We start from the raw sequence: 6,981 nt of genomic DNA, 5'->3' as shown, positions 1-6,981 counted from the left end.
ATTTATTTTCTGTTTGGATGATCTATCCATAGCTGTCAATGATGTATTTGAGTCCACTAGTATAATTGTGTTTTGGTCAATTTCTCCCTTTAGTTCTGTTAGTAGTTGCTTGGTATATTTCGGTGCTCACTGATTGGGGGCATAAATATTGATGACTCTTATGTCTTCTTGTTGTATAGTCCCCTTTACCATTATGAAATGTCTGTCTTTGTCCCTTGTTATCTTTTTCACCCTGAAGTCTGTTTCATCTGATATCATTATGGCTACACCTGATTTTCTCTGGGTTGCATTTCTTGGAGTGTCAATTTCCACCCTTTCACTTTGAGTCTATGCTTGTCCTTGTAGCTGAGATGTGTCTCTTGGAGACAGCATACGGTTGGGTTTAGTTTTTTGATCCAATCTGCTACTCTGTGCCTTTTCATTCGTGAGTTCAGTCCATTTACATTTAGGGTGATTATTGATATGTGAGGATTTCCTGTCATTCTATCTTTAGTTTTCTGCTAAGGTTGTGTCTCCATTGTTTTTTTGCGTTTTTGTTGTTGTCTGTTATTACTGTGTGGTGGTATTCTATGAGGTTTCCCTCTGTTTCTTCTTTTATTATAGTATATGTTTCAGTTCTGGATTTTTTTTGAGTGGTTACCCTTAAGTTTATGTAAAAGAAAGTGTGATATTTAGAGTATTCCATTTTCTTCAGCACACTTGCTTTCTCCATTCCCATATTCCGGTTCAGAGCTTTACTCTTCCCGTTTTTATGTTTTGGTTGCCACAAATTGTCCCTGTTGATGGTGGTCGAATAGCCTCCTTTATTATTTCTTGTAGTGCAGGTTGTGTATTAGAAAATTCCCTCAGCTTCTGTATGTCTGGAAAGGTCTTTTTTCCTCCTTCATATCTAAAGGATATCTTTGCTGGATACATTATTCTTGGCTCATAATTTCTCTCTTTCAATAGTTTGAATATTTAGTTCCACTCCCTCCTGGCTTGCAGAGTTTCTGCTGAGAAATCTGATGATAATCTAATGGGCTTTCCTTTGTAGGTTCCCATCTTCTTTTCGCTGGCTTTCTTGAGGATTCTTTCTTTGTCATTGATTTTAGACAGCTTCAATACAATGTGCCTTGGAGAAGGCCTGTTGGGATTGAGGTAATTAGGTGTTCTATTTGCTTCTTGGATTCGAGGGTCCAGTTCTGTCCACAAGTCAGAAAAGTTCTTGTAGAGTTCTTTCATTTCTTTTAAGTCTCAAGTCTCTTTCTTCTTCCATGTGTGTAATTTCCAGGTTTCTATCTTCGATGTCACTGATTCTTTCCTCCATCTGGTCAACTCTACTACCTAAGCTGGTTATTTCATTCTTAATTTCTTCTATTGAGTTCTTAATCTCCAGAAATTCTATTTGGTTCTTTTTTAAAATTTCATTCTCTTTCGTAAAATGCTCATGCTGTTCTTTGATTGTGTTTCTAAGTTTATTTAACTGCCTATCTGTGTTTTCTTGTATCTCGTTGAGTTTTTTCAGAACTGCAATCTTGAATTCTCTGTCATTTAAGCCACATATTTCTGTATCTTTAAGTGCCTTCTCTGGAGATTTTTCACTTTCTTTCTGAGCTATCTTGTTGCCTTGGTTATTCATGGCGATTGCTGGTTTACTATTTCTCTTCCTAGACATCTACAGGAGTGGCTTCTGCAACAGGTTGATAGGAAGCGGTATTTCTTTTGTTTTCCAGTACTTGTTGGTAGAATGTTTTATTTTTTCTGCAACTGCAGCTTATTTTTCTTCTCCCACACGGTAGTGCTAAGTTTTCTCTGCACTATTCCAGCTTCTCACAGAATGGGAGGATTCCCTGGGAGACGGGTTTCTCCTCTGTTAATAGTTCGTCTAGGTCACAGGGCGCAGTGTCCCTGTGGGTATGCGGAGAGCTTTTGATGTTCCAAAGCTCTTCCAGCTCCTGATTCAGAGCCCGTATGTTTCAGCAGTTCTGTTTACTCCTGCAGGGATCCGCCCAGATAGGTGGGGCCAGGGGCAGGGTGAGTTGTGAGAGGTGGCCCAGAGCAATGGCTGTGACCACCACCACAGCCGGTCCTGCTTCCACAGCTCTCTCCCCTTTGCCGGAACTAGTTGGGTTGCGAATTTGTGTCTGCCGTCCACAGTTCTCAGAACAGCAAATATTCTGTTCTTTTGCTCTGACACTGCTACTGTTCTGTTTCTAGCACCGGGCAGGTGGGGCGGGGCAAGCTCTGGGAGGGTAGGGAGGGGTCAGCTAGTCTCAGTGCCTAAGGCTCCGTTCTCTGCTCGGCAGTGAGGGCTTAAACCACCATTTTCAGCCTTCTTCCCTCAGTCTTTTCTCCGAGGTCTCTGCCGTGAGCGTTGGGTTCAGCCGTGTTTTATGCTGCCCCCTCAGCCCTGTGGGCCATAAGCGGAGCCCTAGCAGTCCGAGTTCTTCCCTCTCCCGCAGCTGCAGTAGTTCCGGGAAGCAGAGAGCTCGGAGCACTGAGCTCGTCTGCCCCCTCACTCGCACGAATCTCCCACCAGTAGGTCATTTCAGTCGGTAGTGGGCCTCTTCGTCTTGCCTGTCTGCTGTGCAGGGAGTCCTTTGTGGAGTTTTTGTTGTTCGATTCATTTTAAATTCCAGGGAAGCTTTACAGAGGCTCACCTCACGCCGCCATTTTTCTGGAAACTCCACTAATTTTATTTTAAATTTTATTTATATAAATATTTGACTACTACCTGGAAACAACCGAAATGCCCATCAGTAGATGACTGGATTAAGAAACTGTGGCACATTTATACAATGGAGTATTACGCAGCCATAAAGAAGAAAGAAATCTTACCATTTGCAACAACATGGATGGACCTAGAGAACATTATGTTAAGTGAAATAAGTCAGAAAGAGAAAGACAAATACCATATGATCTCACTTATATGTGGAATCTAAAGAAAAGAATAAGTGAATGAACTAATCAGAAACAGTTTTGGAAAAATGGAGGAAAAACTGAGGGTTGCTAGATGGGCAGGGGGGTGGGGATAAGGGGAAGGTGAGAGGTTTTGGGAACGTACAGAGGGATAGTGGATGGGGGGAGGGGGGTTCACACAGTGTGAGGGATATAAATGATAAATGTCTAAGTTTTGCTTTGTCTTGTGCACCTGAAACTAATTAATAAAAAAAAAAAAAAAAAAAAAAAAAAAAAAATATTTGACTACTAAATTTCCCACATGTAAGGTTTCCATTATCATTGTTTTATATTTTCAATGCTGCAATTTTGGTTTGTATTTTCCTGTTCACTCAAGAGGAGTAAGAGAGATTTTTGTGGGATCAACCTGATTTTGCTGTGTGACTCTGCTGCCCTTAACAGAGTTTTAAAATTTTTCTGATGGAAATACTCGTTTTTAATTTACCTTCATTGCATTGTGGGGAAAAAATGCTGGTTGTGTTATTTCTACTTTATTTAATTTGATGACACTTTTTATGTGACCTAGCATGTGATAAAGTTTTATGAATAATCCTTATGTGATTGAGAAGGTATTTTTCTATTGTCTAGCTGTAAAAATTGATATATATCCAGGAGCTATACCTTATTGATTATGTAGAATGAGGTCCAGTTTTTCCCAGGCAGACTTTTTGTGGGCACCTTAGGGGGATAAAAAGAGAGGAGCTTGGCACACAGAAATAGAGAGGGGTGCTTTCATGTGGAGGCTGGTACAGAGCCAGAGTTATAAGATTCTCTTGGCAATCAATAGCATTCATTTATTCAATAAATATTCAAAAATGTCATCTTTTACAATCCATCTTTCATTTAGCTCAGGCTTCTTAAAAGGTACAGACATGTCTAACCACAGCTAAAATCTCTGTCATATTCATTGTTATACTGCTTTAATTTCCTTCTCAGTACTCAGTATTCCTCTGCTCATATTTAATTCTTATTTTCTTTAATATATCTCTCCCCACTGAAATACACACTTTACAGGGGCACAGATTTTTCTATCCTATCTATACTGTGGGTCACATAGCACACTCCAAATAAATATTTGCTGCACAATGTATGAATCATGCCCACTCCATGCCTTCAGAGAATGAAACATTTGAGGTAGGGACAGGCACAATAATATATTTTTAAAAGAAATCAACACAATATGGTACTACTATACTTTACTACTTCATTCAACACATTTAATAAATACCTACTTTGTTCTAGCCCCTCTGCTAGCCACTGTGGATGGAGAGATGAATGCAGTATAGTCCCTGATCTCTACTAATATTGAATGGAGTAGGAACATCTCAATTTTCAAAAAGACTTAATAAGCATACTTACAAATTATAATGCATGTGTATAAACTGGATCTTGAGTTGAAAATCAATTTCAAAAAAAATTATGACAAAATTGGAAAATTAAAACTGGGAATAATATTTGAAGATATTTAGGAATTGTAATTATTTTTTACATGTGATAATGTTATTGCACTTACATTTGTAAAGTGTCTATGTCTTTTAGAGATACAAATGGCAATAATCTTTTATTAAGTGATATGATGTTTAGTACTAGCTTCCAAATAATCTGTGGGTGAAGAGAAGTGGGTGGGAGTATAGAAGAAATAAGATTGACAAAGAGTTCCTAATTGTTGAAGCTGTGTGAGATCTACATGGGCTCTTTATAATATTACATTTTGCCATTTGTCTGACACTATAACAGAAAGTTTTTTTTTTAATGTCCAAAGCCACAATATACACTAATTAATCAGAATTTTTGGGTATGTAGCTGGGGCATTTGTATTTCTAAAAGCTACTTTCAAATGAGTTTATTATGCAGTTAATGTTTAGAGACAATAGTATAAACAAACAGGGCCTTACTTTTTTTTTTTTTTTTTTTTAACTGTGATAAGAAGTCTGGAAGTACTTGCACTGGTTCAGGTGCTCAAAGATGCCACAAGAATACCACAGCTCCCATCTTCCCGCTCAATTTTCAGCAGGTTGACTCTATGACCACATGCTTGCCTCTACATGGCTGCAACAGCTCCAGCCATCTCTAGCATATTCCAAGTACCATCATCCTCTTCTCTCACATCTATTCTTCTTATTAAGAAACAGCCTTTTCTATAGCAGAAGTCCGTAACACATTTCCTGTACATCTCATTGGGAAGAACTGGGCCACATGGCCCCTTCAGGTATAGGGGAAGCTGGAAAAACCATCATCTGACAAAGGGCAATGGGATAGCCATAATTGCATTGGGGAAATCCTGAGGTCCACCCCTCCCCACCAAACCAGACATACATATTTTTTAAAATGCTCAGTTTCTCTTACCATAGGAAATTGGTAAGAAATGCTGTTGGGTCACCAATCAAAATGACCAGTGAGAAGCAGCAGATCTTCTAGGGTCAAAAACACAGTCAAGGGTAAAAACTGAATATGCACGAAAGGGAGTAAACTCACAAGGATTGAGCCACATACTGTTTCAAGGCACGTTTGAATTTGCTACCATGTTCAGTCCTCACAACAATCCTATAAACGAGGTAACTGGCATTATCTCCACGTTATGCATGAGGAACCAGAGACTCAGAGAGGAGCGATGAGGTGGCTTGTTTAGGGTTCTGATTAGTGGTTTTACAGTGCATTACTTTACTCCTCTGTCATGGGTTATAGTCCTTCTTTGGCTTACCAAGATCACTATCTGAAACATAAACAGGGGAAGAACAATAGGTCCACTATTTGCTCAGCACAATGCTAGACATATTCCATGTCAGGAATGGGACATATTTTGATTCTGGCCACTTCTCTGATGATGGGATCTTCTAGCAGAGTTTGGGGCACCAGGGTGGCCAAGAGCAGAACTTCCCTTCATTGTAGCTGTTACTAGTCTGCACACTCAGTCATATGTGTTATCTGGGATCCCACTAACTCAGGCATCGGTAGATAGTGTGAAGCTTCACACCCATACCTGGGGGTCTGTGAAGCTGGCAATGTCACCATCCTCAGAGTTGGCTGCCATGCTGCCAGTATTTCCAGCAGTGCTGACCTTTGTCTTACAGATGAGTTTAATGTGTATTCGTCCCCTGGCCACCTGCAGGCCCACTCAGATTCTGGTATGAAAGCAGTATGAGTTTTCTCATGCCCTCAACTTCCCTCCACATCTTGAATACTGTGCTATGCATAAAGGCAAACAGTTCTTCTTGAATTATATTAACTTTTGGTCACTGCAACGTTTTACTCACCACCAGGAGCTTGTGAAGCCACCTCTCATCCATCCTGAATCACCCATCAATTAAGGTTAGAGCCTCCTTAGCTGTATCTTCTGCCCTTTAAACCCTCTGTGTTGCCTTCTGAACTGTGTGAAACATATGCTTGCAGCTCATCTACTCTTTCAGACCAGAGTTCTTTTTGGTTTAGCATGTATTGAAAAATATTGGTGGAATGGTGCTTTCTGTCATTAGCATCACTCAGGAGCTAAGCCTTTAGAAGTTCAAAAGTGTATCAACATATTTTATTTCACCTATTCATTTATCCCCTACCAAATTGGAAAAAATAAACTAGTGCAGTTTAGAAAGCTAAATATATGTTACTAAGCATCAATTAAAGCAGGGTGCAAAAAGAAATACAAAAGTAGAAATCAAACATTAACCTTTAATCCAGGGACTGTCTGCTCAATCTGCAGAAGCCATTGGGTCTTTGGTTCGTCATTTGCCATGTGACAATGTCTTTTTCTTCTGTAAATTTATTGGTGTAGCCAAAGTCACTGATAAACCATAGTAGTGCTAGTAAAAGTAGTCTCAAGAGGAGATAATTAAGTCTCTGTTAGAGACTAGAAGAAGCCTTGTCCTAAATGTGAAAGAGAAATAAATGGATACATATTGGATACAATATCAAGTGCAAGATTCAGTGACAGTTGTCTCATTAGGGAGACCACCTCAGACATGATGTAGATGCCTGATCACTGCACTGTACAGCTGAAGCTGAACAATAATGAATGTCAACGTCAAGTTTATATGTATATGTAGTTATAAG

Source organism: Rhinolophus sinicus, chromosome 18 (genome assembly GCF_057876585.1).
Source record: "Rhinolophus sinicus isolate RSI-liver-muscle chromosome 18, RSI-T2T, whole genome shotgun sequence".
In the NCBI taxonomy this organism is placed as follows: domain Eukaryota; kingdom Metazoa; phylum Chordata; class Mammalia; order Chiroptera; family Rhinolophidae; genus Rhinolophus; species Rhinolophus sinicus.
Note: the sequence above shows the minus strand (reverse complement) of the source record.